The 18,687-nt window shown below is 33.2% G+C and overlaps 1 long non-coding RNA gene across 1 annotated transcript; it reads left to right on the top strand.

Moving 5' to 3' along the window:
- Window positions 1-5,021: 5,021 nt before the first annotated feature.
- On the top strand, window positions 5,022-16,477 carry LOC138706051 (uncharacterized). Its single transcript, XR_011333887.1, has 2 exons — window positions 5,022-6,159; window positions 6,320-16,477. It is a non-coding gene; the product is annotated as an uncharacterized lncRNA (long non-coding RNA).
- The last annotated feature ends 2,210 nt before the right edge of the window (window positions 16,478-18,687 follow it).

Genomic DNA, 18,687 nt, shown 5'->3' on the forward strand with positions numbered 1-18,687 from the left:
AGGCTATTTTGTACATTCGTTTTCTGTATTTCTTAAAATAATATTTATGTACACTCATTTTAATCTCAGAGAATTAACGAACAAGAGAGTGTATTGATTTAGTACGCAGTAATAGTACGTTAGCTTAGCAATCCATTATTTTATAATTCAAATTTTAACTATGCTTAATTGAATCGTGTTAAAATACATAAAAAATATATATGCAATAAATGCAATGCAAAAAAAATGGGTAATGAGCGAAGCAGATTATCTTGCGCTGTTGTAAAAGCTGTTCCCTGGATCAAACGTCCTATTTTAATTATGTAATTACTTTATATTTATTTCTAACAGGTGCAGCGGAGCGCACGGGTACGGCTAGTTAATAATAAAGAAATTGTTTTCTATTAACTGCATTTCAACTTTTCTTGTATTTAGCTGATGAACAAAATTTTAAATGAACTTTAGAAAAATTGACAAAAAAATGTGAACCAAAGAAAATGGACAAAATATTTGTGAATTGTGGACAATATTGAAATGGATTAATCCTTTATAGACAACAAAAAGTGGATGAAATGCCCGTGTACCAAATAAAGATGGATTATACGACGTGGATTGATAGAGGAATGTAATAAATGGGGATTATTAGCATTGCATATGAAGAAAACAAAATATTTATCAATTGTTGAACCAATGCAACATTTTATTTTGGAAAATGGACAAATTATAGAATCTCGTGAGAATTAAAATAAATGAAGATGGAAATTATGAAGACGAAATAAGAAATAGAAATAATGATGGAGATATTTCAGTTGTTTGCCTAAATGGAATATTATGACTATGAGATAAAAATATCAGTAAAATATTACAATTACCATACATAATACTATAATTTATTAAGAGTATTATAACTTATGGAGCAGAACGTTGGCCATTAAAAGTAACAACAATGCAATACATTCAGGCAATTGAAATTGATTTTTTAAGAAGAGCAGCAAGAATTTCAAGAAAAGGCAAAATTAGAAACTCAATTATACTAGAAAGATTACATTTCAAAAAGCAATTTTACATTACATCAAAACACAGCAGTTAAAATGGCACCGGTACGGGTAAGTTCAGCGAATGGAGGAAGAACGAATGTCAAAATGTAGGGGAAAGACCTAAAGTTTCCTGGTGTCAAGACATTTACAATGCCAGAAAGGAAAGACAGCTGGAGATTGAATAAGTAGAAACACTGCCATGGCGGTGGTATAAGGCTATGGCTACTAGCCCCCCCCCCCCCCCATTAACTGCTCTGCGGCCCCTTGTTGAGAATTACTGGTCTATTCAATAAATGTCATTCTTCTGAATTAGCAAACTTATACCTGGAGTTTTTTTTCTATAAAGTTTAGCTGTCGTCTGCTATACAACACGTATCAACACCCCTAAAAATGGCACGCCGCTATAATTGGACTGTTCCTAAACTAACAAAGAGGCTTGGCGGGCAAAGCAAATACCTCTATTTGTCTAGAGCAAATACAGTGTCCGAGATACACACACTGAGGCAAAAAGCTCCGCCCTCCTATACAACTCATCTCTCGCATTTCTTCCTTGCCCATCTCCTGGACACGAGAAAAGATTGCCCATTTTATTACCTGTCCAGAAAACTTGGGTTTCGAAGGCTACGGTAGTACTGATTGTGAAGACATTATTAGTAATAAAAATGCGAAACTTAATTTATTTCATAATAAGATTAATTATACTATAATGTAATATAATATAATTAATTTATTCATTCATTTCATCTTCTGCCTAAGGGCAGGTCTTTCAATGCAAACCCAGCATTCTCCAATCTTTCTTATTTTCTGTCCTCCTCTTCGTCTCCACATATGAGCCATATATTTTAATGTTGTCTATCATCTGATATCTTCTTCTGCCCCGAACTCTTCTCCCGTTCACCATTCCTTCCAGTGCATCTTTCAGTAGGCAGTTTCTTCTCAACCAGTTATCCAATCAATTCCTTTACCTCTTCCTGATCAGTTTCAGCATCATTCTTTCTTCACCTACTCTTTCCAACACAGCTTCATTTCTTATTCTGTTTGTCCACTTCACACGTTCCAGTCTTCTCTATATCCACATTTCGAATGACCCTATTCGCTTCTCTTCACTTCGTCGTAATGTCCATGTTTCTGCCCATACAATGCCACACTCCATACCAAGAACTTCACTAGTCTCTTTCTTAGTTCTTTTTCCAGAGGTTCGCAGAAGATGCTCCTTTTTCTATTAAAAGTTTCCCTTGATAATAAAATTATTGGGAAGGACGTGCTTACGTGCTCCTTAATAACGGCCACCCCTCGTTCCCATTCAATATAAAGAGCGTACACAGGGTTGCCAGGTACAGGAATTGGAACCGTATATATATATATATATATATATATATATATATATATATATATATAATTCTAGTCCACCGCTGTCTAGTAATGGTTAGCATGTCTGAGTGTGAAACAAGCAGGCCGGGGTTCAAATTCTGGTTGAGAAAAGTTACCTGGTTGTTGAAGTTATTTTCGGGGTTTTCCCTTCAACCCATTAAGAGCAAATGCTGGGTAACTTTCGGCAACGGAGTCATTTCGCTGGCTTTATCACCTTCATGTCATTGACGCCAGATAAGCATCGCAATTCTTAAAGAACAGTAAAATAAATCTTTATTTCTATAGGTTATGTTTACCAGTAAATTTTAGTTCTAATTAAGAATGCTATTAATTATTGTTCACATCCACAATGACATTCAGCATTGAAACAAATCACCACCCATTTCTTCATCATCAATACTGTCATCGCCGTAAAACGTGCACGATGCCGCTTGGTTAGAAACAACTTTGCTATATGTGAAGGGTTCAGAGCCATAGGGGCCAAGTGCCACTTATTAAAAACGGAGAAAGCAAGGGTTAAAGTTAAGTGAATGCCATAGTTTAATGAAGATTGACATAATATCATTTAGTTTTAATGTATATACTTTATATTACTTGCTATATGTTTCCATTGAATTATGGTAATAACTTCATTTTAATCCTTGTTTTCTATGGTTTTAGTAAATGGCGCATGGCCCACTATGCTTCTGAACCCTTCATTTAAAGTCGGCAGAAATTTTATCTTTGGCGACAGATATTTTAGTATCAATCAATGCGGCGCTCAAAATTATATCAAATTAATTCATCTACAGTCGACTCAAACCCGACACCTCTATAACGTCGGCACGTTCTTAATGCTACTGCGGTACTATTTCAATAATAAAAAACTTCCTTTGTCAAACGAACAAGGAAGTTAATAAAATTAAACCTGTAGGCCTATTACTTTGATGCAGCAGAAGATATCAGATGATTGAAGATTTATGAATCATATGACGAGACGAAGAGGAAGGCAGGAAATAGAAAAGACTGGAGAATGCTGGATTTGCAGTGAAAGATCTGTCCCTGGGCAGAACACTATGAATGAATACTTTGATATAACCGCGTGTACGTGAAACCTACAGCTGAAGATGACAAATTATGACTTGCATGGCAAGCATAGTTACCAGATCAATTTTCAAAGCATTTCCCCCCCCCCATTTAAAGCATGTTTCTTTAATATTAGTCAAGGATATACTTAATTAAGAAAACTGGTCTAAAAGGGACGAATTAACCACCAATTTTATTTTAATTATAAACCAACATTGAAGTTCCAAAATAATTGTTTCCCTTCAGTGAAATAGTCGTACAAAATTATGTACGACATAAGAGTGCGGTCGTACCTCATACAATTAGTAAAAATAATCGTATGAGCAGGGGCGGCTCGTCCATAATAGCTGGGGAGCTGCAGCACTCCCTGCTTTCACAGGAAAATAAAAATGTTATTTATTTTAATTTGTAGAAGAATTGTTACAGCTTTTATTGGTAAATTGCTTTATATTCATCTGGCCGGAAATATGTATTATTATCTTATGCATAATCTTTTTGCGCGTCGACTGTATTGGAATTGACACATGACACTGCATTCAAAGTCATCCTGGGATCTGCAGGGCGGGACAGCTAATAGAGTGTGTCTTGCACGGTCAGGGGGTAGAGAGGTGAAGGGAAGCAGAGGGAAACTGCCGCTGTTTAAAACCCATATTTCGCTGCAGTGGCTTGCAGAGCCAGGCCACAAGGGAAGATCTTTCCTCCACTCTCACACCGCTATTGTAATACTACGTCAAATGGATTCTCTATTCCCTTGAAACTTAATGACAAAATTTTTATTTTCTCTTCACATACTTATTGTTGTAGAATCTTATCGAGTTAATATAACGAAATTAATATTCTCTTTTGCCTTATTATTACGTATATATCCAACCTCCAGCAGAACCTAATATTTGCCTTAACTCAAAATGATTGCACGAGTAGAATCCTTTTAATATAGCACGTAAAATACGAAAGAGACTTCTTTTCCACTCTTGGAACATAGTTGACTATCAGTATATATGAGTGTTGCTTTGGTGTGACGTCTTAGTACCGTTAACTTAACCAGTGCAAATGTGCAAGCATGAGTGTGTGTGAATTACAGAATATTAATTTTATTTTTCTCAACTTTCCCTTGCGAAGAAGATTGATGTAATGAAGTGAAATTAAATGGTCGTCCGTTACCCGACATAAATCTTACTTAAGCTTCATCCAGCCGAACTAGTGCATATACAATGTAAGGAAGTATAACAATGAAATTTACGCTAAGCATTTGTGGTTACGTGATGTGAACAAAAAAAAATTCTGTATTTTGTTTTCCTTGCCTCCTCTTCGGTGGTGATACTGCATAGACTAGGAGTGGTGTGACAGATTTAGGACATTTGCCCCTAAAAATTAAAAAGCACGAATCTTCGCTGTCTCACCTGAAAAATGTTGTTTCATTGGCAATGTTAGGCGAAACTAATATTTATGCGCAACTAAGTGAAGCGAACAGAACAAACATTCTCAAACATAATCAAGAAATGAGAAAAAATCGTGAAATTATTTTAAAAAATATTGATTTTGTGGCCAATATGAACTTCCCCTTAGGGGACACGATGAAAAAACGATTCGAAGAACCCTTGTGTATTTCGTGGGTTGCTACAATTCGTGAGTAATCTAAACGAGGCTCTCAAAAATCATTTGGAACATGCCACTGTTTAAAGGTAGTTCTAAAACAATTCAGAATGAACTGGTAGATTGCACGTTGAGTGTCTGTCTGCCGATCTGAAATTCAGACTGAAATCGATGGTATTAGTTTTTTTTAGCGATTATGGCAAATGATGCCACAGACATCTCCCAACTAAGTCAGGAAGTTTTGATTTTTCGATATGTAGTGCATTTATTTTTGTCCTATACTTATTAGTAATGATATCAAGAAGTGAAATTTGTATGTACCAAAATCTACTGCAGCTCCCCCAATCGAAAAGTTCACGAGCCGCCACTGCGTATGCGTACAACTACAGTTTTACGTATGGCAACCCTGAGCGTACAACAGACAATATAAAACAAAAATCAAGTTCAAGATATATCCGGCACGAGTTATGTCCGTTGCTTACGAGATTAAGCAACGGTTACGTCATATGTTTTGTTTACGCATGTCGAGAGCGAAGTATGGGCAATTTATTTGGGTTGGGTGCAGGATGGGTACGCTATGAATTATCTACGATTGATTTCTTCAATAATGCTATAAGATAGCAGGTGTAGTGAAACATCTCGTCTGCTTCGTCCTTTATTTCCTTTCTCTCACAATAATGTATAATACCCCTGATCACAACGTAATCAGGGATAATACTATGACATAATCTTGTTATTTTGCTAGTTATATATAGACAAAGTTGGCGTTACTGCACAATTAATGGCGGTTGTGATTCGTATGTTGCATTAGCTCTTGTTTGTAATCCGATTTACTTCCATTTCGAATGGGTAATACGTCATTCAGATATGACTGCGAAACTGTTTACAATAACAAAATGTCGTCGATATTAAAATAATCAGTGACAAGGAGTACTGCGCCAGGTGACCTCGTCAAGTGGACGCGATCCGCATGAGAGGGGCGTGTCGTGGAATTGTCAACATTACCTCTGCTCACTTCCATTCCTTCACAGTTATCTTGCCTTCATTCAGTCCGAGTATAGATGTGTGCTTTAGAGGGTACAGAGGAAAACGGAGTGATTAATTATTCTTTTCAGTAAGTGTAACCATTGTACCTCTCAAATGTGTTTTAGCACCAAGCAAGTACCAAGATGAAAGTACCTTACTACTACTACTACTAACTTGATATGAAAAATGCTTCTATAACTTTTGAATTTAAATGACATGTTTTTGTTTAATTTTATTCTTACCGGTAGGCTACGTAATGTGTGCAAGTGAAGAAATGGACAAGAGTGATGCGTCATCAAAACTTTATTGTGTTGTTAAATTGTTTTTCTGCAAATCTTTCTCACTGTGAAATCAAAATGTATTTTTTAATTCTGCTGTTACTGGTCCACCAGTCTACTTCAGTCTGTGTGAGCCCCTGCCGGTGTCCAGCTAACGAGATGGACTGTTCGAAAAGTTCCTTACAATACATGCCAGAACTTGGAGGGAGCTTGAAAGCATTAAATCTGTCACATAATAAGATAACAGTTTTGGAAAGGAATGCTTTCTACAAACTAGTGAAGATAGGGCAGGAAAATATAACTTCAGGTCAGAAAGTTGCAGGATACATTAATCAATATGCATTTGTGGGTCAGAGATATTTGAAAATGATTGATCTTTCAGCGAACAATATTTTTTCTGTCCATCCAGAAGTATTCGCATTTACACCAAGATTGATGTGGTTGTCACTTTCAAATAATTCACGTCTGCATTTGCCAGAGAATGTGTCACTTTTTATACCAAAATCTACTGTAATTCTCAACCTTAGTTACTGCAATATTTCAAAAATTTATGAGCATTCATTCAAGAAAGGAAAAATTGGATTACAAGAACTGTATTTACAACACAATATTATAAGCGCAGTGCATGGAAATGCTTTCACATCATTTGAGAATCTTCTGGTATTAGATCTTAGTCACAATAGGCTGCTGTATATTGAATTAAATGTTATATTGCCATTGGGACATATGAATAACCTGAAGTTAGAGAATAACCCTTGGTTGTGTGGATGTTATGTTCAGTTTGTGTATAATTGGAGTATTAATCAAGGAGTGCAGTTAGGCAGTGTAACATGTCATATGTCTCAGAATGATAATTATCTCTCTTGGTCAAATCAGATCAGTAGAATACAATGTGACAAGAGGACTGCAAGAATACGCAGACATGCAAGTAGAGAAATAAGTTCTGATTTTGGTTCAAAAGAGACTGATAATGGAACAGAGATTATTTTGATCGTTGTCGGTATTTTAGCTGCAATAGCTATATTAATAGTTCTGTGTGCTTGTTTGTTAGACAACAGCCATGAGTGTATGGAGGCTGCAGGATGTTTGATGATTTGTCACCACTGTTATCAATAAATGAACATGTTAAAGTGTAGAATCCGAGATGTTACATATAATATCACTTTTGGTCTAAAGTTAACTAGGCCTATGGATACAAGACATGAAAAATTAAATTAAAAAAAATCGGGGAATAAATACGAGTAATTTCCCTCAACCAAAAGTTCCCTTGGAGAGGGAGGGGGGGGGGAGAAGCAAATGTATGGCGAGTATTTTTCGTGTGTATCACCTCGTATTCTGCACTTTTACCAATGAACGTCATAAAAATTGTTATACCAGTAGCTGCCCTACATCACTCAAAATCATAAATATATGAATGCTTAAAATGTAAAATTTGTGCAATATACCATACTAATGTTAGGTTCATTTCCTTCCACCAGTTTATATTAATGTCGTAAGTTAAATTATTGTCATGGTTTTGCAGCTACTTACCAGGTAATTATATGCTTTAAGCTTATGGGTATATTCTAATTCACAATCATTCACTGTTTTAACTACTAAAATGCGTGAGATTTGTGTATAAAATATATATTTGTCGCATTTGATTTTTCCTATTTCAAGGACAACTTTACTGTTCCCAAAATAGAATAGTCAGTACATAGTAATTTCCCCATAAATCACAATAAAACAAATTGAATGCCACAATAGTTGGATTATAAGCATTTCTTGCAGAAATTTAAATTAATAATTAAACTTAAAGTGGAATAATTAAAATTTAAAGTAAACGACTATGGTCAATTAATATTGTATTTCCATCATTTTAAATTTGTTTTCATGAATTAATTAGATTCTCACATAATAAAATTCGCATTAAGCCTTCTAAATATAAGACTGATCATATCTGTTTCTTGCAGTTAGGTACTCAAAGAATCAGTGTGGCCATTATAGCACAATTATTACAAGTAACGTTCAAGTGTACCATACATGAAGTATTTATACTAATAACAATAATTAAATGACATTTTAAGACTTTATGCAGAAATAATAATTCATTACAGATCGAGTGATTGCCAGTAATTCTTTCGTTATAATATGATAACCAACCCCAAGCTTCAGGTGTAGAGGTCGGTAAAGTCTCATTTGTAGTCTTTATAGTGGAAGGGCAGCAGCAATGGTCGGTGTAGGAACTGATTTTAAAAGACTTGTCCCAAATTTGCATTGTGTGCTCGAAAAGGATTGCAATTTATTGACAAAATATGCGAAGTTGTTCAATGTTCGATTTTGAAAACTAGTAAGATTGTTACAATTATGATATAATTCTGAATATAGTAACATTTTACAATTTTCTGCATGTAAGATTGAGACTTTCTAAGTTTAGCCCACTTAATATTTTTGGTCAGAAAACATCACAGCTTTGTAGTGACATGTATCATTACATTTAGTATCGTAGGTATTTAAACTCTAATTTGATGTGTTTAAAAATATGTAAGTTATTGAGACTAGATCATGTACTGGTACGTTAGACTTTCATTTAAAATCATAAATCTTAAAATCCTACTTGTCACGTAACCACTGTGCTAATGATGCCACTTTCATTTAAACCCATTTTGTGATCATACATGACTTAATTCAAGAAAATTACTCATCTATGGACCAAAAAAGCAAAGGAGTATGACGGTTTAGAATATTACGAACAAAACATTAGAATATGATAAGAAAAATTATATTACAATTTCAGTCAACAACTTATCAGATTGGTACAAAAACAAGTTTTGTTACAATGATCACATTATAATTCTTGGTGATCATTGTAACAAAACTTGTTTTTGTACCAATCTGATAAGTTGTTGACTGAAATTGTAATATAATTTTTCTTATCATATACAGTATTAAACTTATCTGAACTTTAACTTCAACATGACTTTTAAAACATTAGAAGCTTGTAATGACAGAGATTATGTCTTCCTGATAAAGTAAAGAGTAAGACTTGATTATGATAGAGAGTATAGGCTAATTAGGCTATCTTTGATAGTGTTTCTATATTCAGAAATCCGATTTTCAAATCATGGGTCAGCATATATGATGCAAAATGGCAAATTAATTTTCATTGTTATGATATGATTAGGCTAATATTTAAACACAAATTGTAATACATTTTTAAACATTAATAATAGAAGTAATCTAGTTTGATATCCTTTAATAATTGCAAATTATAGCCTTCTGTAGGCTATATTTTGATTATACAGTAGGCCTATTTTGTCTATTTTCTATGTTGTATAAATATTTCGTATTTTAATGTGTAACAAATTGAAAAGAATGATCAATTATCTCATGGTAATAGTTAAAAATATACCGTAAACTGGGGATACTTGAACCACCTCAGAAAGTTTCATTAACTCCTACAAAAAACGTATACCTTGAGAAACTTTCTTTGCTCTCCTATATGTTGAATCTTGCGACATACAAACCATAGGCAAGCAGCTTTATTGCATTGTCACTATTGTTATGATAGATAATTTGTATAAACAAAAGCCGCCCTAAATAAGGGTTCGATAGATCGGCCTACTAATTAATTCATAAAGAATAATATTTATTATTATTATTATTAATAATTATTTATTGTTTTATTAGTGGTTCAAGTTACCCAGGAAATGGGTATACTTGAGCCACCCATTTAAAAATGCTATGTGGTGCAAGTTAAACTTCATATGAGGTTACTTGAGTTAATAAAACCTTAAATGATAATATTTTATAGATTTGGGTACAGTATATATGTAGTTTATTATTTTTAGCTATATTCTATAATTCACTGAGATAATATGCACATATAATTTTCTTTTCTTTAATTCCAAAATTTGAATTAAAAAATTACAAAAATCACAGAAACGAAAACATCTAAACATCTGATTTGGCTCAAATATCCCCGATGTCTCAAGTAACCCCACCTTACCCGGTATTTAATACATTTACTTTGAATATTCATACAAACATCCATACTGTTATTTCATCTTTATTGTCAATATGTTGTATGATATCTTCTTTTATTGTAATGACATTTTTGCAGCTATCAAAATCAGTTACCATATTTATAAATTTAATAACATTACATTTTGCATTCATTTTATGGGAATTAGAATAAACAGAGATTTTCATCTAAATCAAGTTTGACCTTTCCAGTGTTACCATAAATATTGATCAGTGGCATTGTAATAGGCCCAACAGCTCTCTTGTTAAAAAGTTCCCTAGAAATATTCAATATTTGTTAATTTAACTATTTTTCTTCTGACTGTTCTATTATAGAATTGTTGTTAGCCTGCATGATACAGGCAACAACGACTTTGATGTGTCTGATAATGATTCAAGAGGGCCCAAATGTGAATTTTTCCAATATGCCACTAACAATAATGACTAGAGCTTATATATGTATGCAGAAACGAATACTGGAATTTGCAAATACTTTTATTAAAATATATATTATAAACGTATAATTACAATGAATAATAAATTACAATAGAATAGGCTACTTATTGATGTAGCTGCAGTTCTGATGATCAGTGGTAGTTACAACAGTTACCCTATCCATGGAAGATACTAATAGCCACAATCCAATAGATGTAGGATCATCATACATTCATTATATGACATTTCAATTATTTCAGCTTATTCTGTGTTGTCTTATTGCTCATATTGGCACTTGGCAGAAACAGCAGCAGTCATGAGAGACCATCTTGAATGCATAAGTCAATCCCTGCTGCATCTTTTCCTCGAACAGTTTTGCATCGAAGCATGTGCCCATGCTTTCGAAAATCTGCTTAAGTGTACAATAATATTTTAATATTGTTCTAGTCCCATAAATTAAATTCTGATGTACAAATTCTTAAAGGTCTCTGTACATTCATAAAGAAGCATTTCAGATCCATTGTTATAATACTACTTTTAAATAGTTCTGAGTTGCACCAAAAGGGAATGAACGAGAAGAAACAGATGATACAAGGCGGAAGTGCTATAGTAGCAGACTGATTGGACTGTATAGCTATAATCAGTTTGAAAATATTTGATATATTCCTGTTCATGGCACTGGACATTCTGTTAACAGTCTAAATGCATTAACCATACTTAACAAAATATTATTATTATTATTATTATTATTATTATTATTATTATTATTATTATTATTATTATTATTATTATTATTATTATTATTATTATTATTATTATTATTTCACGTATTACCCCGAAAAAGTTTGTCAAAATAATTCTCCTTCAACATTATTTTATATACTTATGCACATGCACATGTACATTACATTATATTCAAGGACACATGCCAGTGCTTAAAGTGGGCCAATATGAGCCGGATATGCATAAGCCAGTATGACTAATAAGACTGATGAAATGTGAAATTAATGATCTTCATGTAAAGTTATCATCCCTCCCAAATATTTTATTTTATTTAGTTTACATTTAATTAAATATTATGAATATGATGAAAAAACTCCTTGATATACTAATTTTAATGAAATTGTTATAAACTTTTCATATAAAGGGTTAACATCTTCTGATAATTCAAAATGGATACAATTCATATAATAGAAGGTATAAGATGAGCTGGCCTGTTATGTTAACAATGGAAGTTGCAGGGTCTTGTCATTTAAACTCTGATTTCTCATATTTGTAAAATCAGTATCTGTTTCAAATTATATTAGACTAGTACAAAATACATCCTATATGCCAAAGCGAGGAAGTGTGGAAAGCTGTGAGTTTCGATTAACAATGTTCATTGTAAGTGTCTTACACTTTAAATAAATAATGTAGTACAATAGAAATAACTTTCTATTGCTTTAATTTTTTTAATTTTGTTGCTTGTTAAGAGGTTATTTCTAGTTTTTATAATTGTACTTTTTAAATAGGCCCCATGTTATATTCTGTTCCCTTTTGAAGCTCATGTTTCTAAATGATTACTCATTCTCTTGAAATTAATGCCGCTACCCTTTCTGTATTCATTCAAATTAGATGCAGACCGTCACCTCTTTCAAAGCCACTTTATGCACTGACCTTTTTTTAGTTGGTTATTTAACGACGCTGTATCAACTACTAGATTATTTAGCATCGATGGGATTGGCGATGGCGAGATGAGGCCGAGGATTTGCCATAGATTGTCTGACATTCACCTTATGGTTGGGAAAAATCTCAGAAAAGACCCAATCGGTAATCAGCCCAAGCAGAAATCAAACCCATGGCCGAGCACAACTCTGGATCGGCAGGCAAGTGTCTTAGCCAACTGAACTACACTGGTGGCTTGCACTGAACACGCATTATAATATAAATATACCATTAGGAGCTCAGAAGATTGCATGCCTAATGAGTGTAACCACCAGCAGTCCAGCATACCACGAGCATTACAAGCTTCAGTGACATCTACTTTTATAAAAACATTGTGTCACATCTTGCACAGAACATTTACTTTAAGACAGCAAATGTTACTTGACAAATGATAGCTATAACGAATAACAAGGAAAATTAGAGCGCAGATACGAACAGATGAATATCAAGAGAGCCAATCTGACAATGATTGCAATATACAGATATGTTGCATGGCAGAGTGGAAGGGAGAATACCACCACTCTCAGCTTCACAACACACTTGCATTTTTCTCACCCCTGGCAGTACGTACGTACATACATATGCACGCACATTTAAATAATCAGTTAGATACATAATCAAATATGCTAAAATGGTCGACAAAGGTATGATATTGTGAAAATAATATTCTTACTTATATGTTCCAAAATGTTGTATGCACCATACATTTTGCACAAATAAAGCTAGACTCTAGTAGTGAATGATTTTACACTATCTTGAAAGGAAAACAGTGAATTCATTCATGTCCGATGGTTAATGCATTGGCTTTGAGTACTGGAGGCCCAGATTTAAATCTTTCCGAGATCAAGTTTGTAGTTGACCAATCGATAGTGAAGAAGGTATTTCTTGAGACACGTAATTTATTCTGCCTGATACTCTGCAATTATACGTAACTGCCAAATCATCTCATGGATAACATCTCAGTTACATTGTGAAATATGGTTACATCACGTCCAATAATCTAGATTATTACTTTAATGTAATCAGTAATAATTCTTGTGGTTATATTTTTTAACATAATTTGAGAAAAGTTATATTGATATTTCAGCTACACACTTTGACACATCAACTGTAAATTATACTTTTATTTAGTAATTTCATGGTTATACAACATAACTACTTAGAAATACTGCAACAGACATTCTTGGTGACATATTAGAATGTTTTTGTATCATTTATAAATAAATTAAAAACTTGTATTTTTTGAAGTATAAACACTGCCTTACCATAATACACGAATTATATTTCTATAATTTATTTATGTTTGCAGTAGTATTGTATGAGTCGTATAATTGTATATGGATATAATAATTCTTAAAGCTAATCTTAAGAATTTTCAGTCTCTTTTTGTAACAGTGACTCCCAATTTATGCCCTTATTCTTGTAGATTGTGATTGCTAGTCCAATATGTAAACATTATTACACAAATTTAATGAATAAATTTACTTGAACTTTTTTTTTGTATAGTTTTCTTCGTATTTCAAGACAATATATCTGAAAAAAATAATTTTGTATACATCTCTATTTTTGACTGTGCCACAGTGTTTATTTTAGTGGCAGAAATAAGTGTGACTCTAAGAGCATGTATATGAGTTAAATGGTCCATAATAGCTCAAAGATTGCTACTTGTTAAAATTATTCAAGGCCAATGAATTACTTATTGAAGAGGATTTTGAAAGATCTTTTCCCATTGTTAATAAAATGTTCATCATAATCATCATCATCATCATCATCATCATCATCATCATCATCATCCGATCATGTACAGAATATGGGACAAGTCAAATTACATATGGTTATGCTTATGCCATTCTACCATGATTAAAAATATAACATGTAGAAAGAAAAAATCCTGCAGTTGTCATGGACACTCTGATAAATAGAACACATATTTGCCAAATCGCAGTATTATGACTTTCACAGACATCTATATTGTTTTATAAAACTAAGGAAATAACTAATAAATGTACTTAAATAAACAGACTAAAAATTATGTGCCATTCTAGAAAAAAAATTCTTAAAAATATGCAACATCAACCTAACTTAATCGAATTTACTAGCTACAACCAGCATAGGAATACAAACTTTTCTTAAGTGTTCTTATTCAGTATTTTCATGAATTCCGCAGTCTAATAAGAAAGAAAAACGTTTATGGATTCATTGAAACAGATAAATGAAGCTGCTTGTGGTTAACAAGTTGCCTTAAGACACAACTGACATGGCCAATCATTTAAGAAAATATGTTGTTGTTGTTATTATTATTATTATTATTATTATTATTATTATTATTATTATTATTATTTTATCTTGTAATTTTATCAATGCTAATATAATCACTGTAGCTGTAGATGCACCTACTTAAAATATGTGACAGATAAAGAAATAAATAGTATAAATTTTGATTACACACTTTCAACACGTCTTAACACGATTTGTTCAGTTTGTTAAATCAACTTTTTTAACTTTCCTGTGTTAATGTTGAAACTGTTATTATATTTTACCTTAATTAATGACTAGTTTCGGCTTGTCTTCTGAAGAATGCGGAAATAAGTAGAAACTAGTCATTAATTAAGGTAAAATACCGTAACAGTTTCTTCATTAACATAGGAAGGTTAAACAAGTTGATTATTTAATAAATTGAACAAATAAATAAGTAAAACAACAAAAGTAAGAAAGTTCTATTTATATTGTGGACATCAAAGGTTCAGATGAAATATGATCAGTGGGCTAACCATTAAGTACTTTATAATACATTGCCAGAGATCCAGTATTCAGAGGCCTAAAGCTGACTGCCCTGACTGGGGTTTTCATGCTTTTCTCAGTTTTTGTAGAAAATTTTGAGGAGGCATTTTAAAATTCATCACTGTTAGGTGTTTAGTCTTCTGATAGGAACTGAAATAACCACTACAGTTAGAAATTTTTTTCAGTTTTCTTGAACCTTCTCCTGTTGCACAATTTACATAGGGGACAACTTTATGCACCACACACTCTAGACACAGACACATACAGTATGTGGACCTCTCCTAGCCTGGAGTCAGCATAGTGTAGGGACCTCCATAGAGACACACAAGACACATCAATAACGAAGGACATCCATCCTTGGCCGAGATGGCATAGTCACATGGCCCGGTGGAAGTTTCTTTAAATAATAAATATGAAAATATATATATATATATATATATATATATATATATATATATATATATTAACAAAAGCCGCCCTAAATAAGGGTTCAATAGATCGCCCTACTAATCAATTCATAATGAACAATGATTAAAAACAATTATGTGACAATTTGAAAGAAAAAGATGTTGGTATCCGATTATTTCGGGGTATATTAAATCCTTCAGATATCAAATTCGTAGTATAAATTGTTATAAATAATTTTATTATACTTATGATGAGAAGAATTGTCTTCCTATTTCTGTGGTACACTGCACTATAATAATGATAGTTGTACGATGTTCATTAAAGACTGAAAATAATACAACTGAGAAGTTGTTACTTAGCTGCATAATGGCAGATGATGTAATTGGGAGTCACTATATTGTTATTTCTTACTTTTACCAACTTTGGTACAATTTCATGTAAGTAAAACCTCAGAAATAAAATAATGTGAATTAAGTATCAGCAGCTATTTTAACTTCGTTTATCGAGAAGTTGTTATTTTAGTGTAAAACTTTATCAAAAACGCTTTACTGAGCACACCATGACACTGTAAAGCATGCCGGTATGTCTTGCATATATGGAGCCAATACAAGCTAAAAACATGTGTTCAGATTCGAATTAGAATTTTGTATAAATGATAGTCAGACACTAACTAAATCTTTTCTGTACATTTCATGATGTATTTAAGCATGAACATAAATACATTGTAAATTTTATTTTAATAAATATTTATAAATGATATCAGTTATAATGAATAATAAAGAATATTATATACAACTACCAACCTGTGAATTATTTAAAAAGACATTTAATGTTATCACCTGATTATTCAATTTTATGTGACATTGGTTGGCTGTTTTCTAATGTCTTCAAAACGAGTAGGTCTAAGCTAAAACTTTTCTGAAATTGCTAGTTTGACAGAACTTCATTCCATTTCTGAGGTGAGATTCACATAAGGCTGAATTAATTACCCCTCCTAATAAGAGAAAATGATGAACTGTAGAGAATATTTCACACCATTTTTAAACTTTAGACACCAGAGACACCATCAGGAGTTAGCCAGCGAGCCTTCTGCACTGAAAATTGGAACTGAAGCAAATTATACTAAAGTCTTCATCTTCCTCCCCCCAACATCCTGTACTACCAAAACGATAATTAATTCTGTATTAGAGATGAATTCACTTTGGAAGGCTAGAAAAGGCCATACAATTCTGCGTTATCATATTCAGAGATTTAAAAAACTATTTCAGCCAACCAAGAGTTCTGAATTTCCATTTACAGAAGTGCTGTAGAAGCAAGAATGGTAAACAGTACGGGCTATTCCATAATATGACATGTCAGAATTGTCTGAAAATTCGTACAAAAGTTTAGTATATGGGAACTAAAAAAGACTAGTGGAAGAATTGCAATAAGAAATTTAAACAAAGTAATGTCCTAATTGACTTGTACGAGAGGCATTGTAAAACGGGGAGACGGCACTGTAGGCACTGTATACTAACCGAAAGGTATATTGCTTAAAGACAAATATATACATTCATTCATTCATATGGGAACTAAAAAAGGTAAAGGTATCCCCGTAACATGCCATGAAGGCACTTGGGAGGCATGGAGGTAGAGCCCCATGCTTTCCATGACCTCGGCACTAGAATGAGGTGGTGTGGTCGGCACCACGCTCTGACCGCCTTTTACCCCCGGGAAAGACCCGGTACTCAATTTTATAGAAGGCTGAGTGAACCTTGGGGCCGTTCTGAAAGTTTGGCAACGAGAGAAAATCCTGTCACCTGGGATCGAACCCCGGACCTTCCAGTCCGTAGCCAGCTGCTCTACCAACTGAGCTACCCGGTCGCCCTCATATGGGAACTAGTAAATGTAAAAATTTTGGCCTTCGTCAGCCCAGTAGTTTTTCAGATAAAATTCCTTAAAATTTAGCGTATTTTGTATTTTCTTCTTACTTTAAACGTGTACTACTACGTCTGGCTTCGAAATAAAAACTTAAGCTATAGCTAATTTTGTAATCCACATTTAAGTATATTAATGGGGTGTAACACATATTTTATTGTTTGTGGAAATTATGGACATACTGTTTTTTGTGATTTATAACATGTTACCACCAAAAAATATGGATATAAAATACTATAATATTATTGTTGAGACAAAAATCATACAGTTTCTTTTTAAAAGCTTTTTAAATGAAAAGCCTTAAAATAAATATTTCAAATCTCGCTATAAAAATATGCACTCTCTGCAGCGTCATGTGGCGATGTGAGAGGAGCCAGAATATTCTTATCAGCTGCCCTTCAGTGGTCTTGAAACAGCTGGTATGTTGTCACAACACAAGGAATGAGACGAATACGTGACCCACCAGCTGGTCTTCTGTGTGTATTATTACAAAGTGACAGTGGTTATTCAGTTCCACTGTTTGAGAGTTTTCTTTTATTGTGTTGCAGAAAATTCAACAAAAACTACTACATTAAGATAAGATAATGATTACGTATTGTCTTAAAAGCAAGAATTATAGCTATCAATCGTACTATTACAGAATCGCGTTACAAAAATACATGTGCACATTATCGGTACTGAAAACCAAATCCTTTTTTATAGGGTGCCCAAAATGGAAAATCGTTTTAGGACAGATCGCTACTTCACCCCTTCCAACGATTACATAGAAAAAGGGCCACAGAAAAGTTGATATTGGATATTGGAAAAATTTAACATTCCCATTAACTTAAAAAAAATTCTGTGAGAATGTGTAAAACATGTTCCGTGCAATTATACAAGACTAGACCATCCCCTACGGATATTACCGGTACTTCTAAATATTGTGCGGAACAAATTACAAATCCTAATTCTGATACCTATTACAGTGATAAAATTGATGTAGGAGGCAGTGCAGATAACCCAAGTGCAGGGGCGGCTCGTCCATAAGAGCTGGGGAGCTGCAGCACTCCCTGTTTTCACAGGAAAATAAAAATATTATTTATTTTAATTTT

The sequence above is a fragment of the Periplaneta americana genome, chromosome 9 (assembly GCF_040183065.1).
Source record: "Periplaneta americana isolate PAMFEO1 chromosome 9, P.americana_PAMFEO1_priV1, whole genome shotgun sequence".
Classification (NCBI taxonomy): Eukaryota; Metazoa; Arthropoda; class Insecta; order Blattodea; family Blattidae; genus Periplaneta; species Periplaneta americana.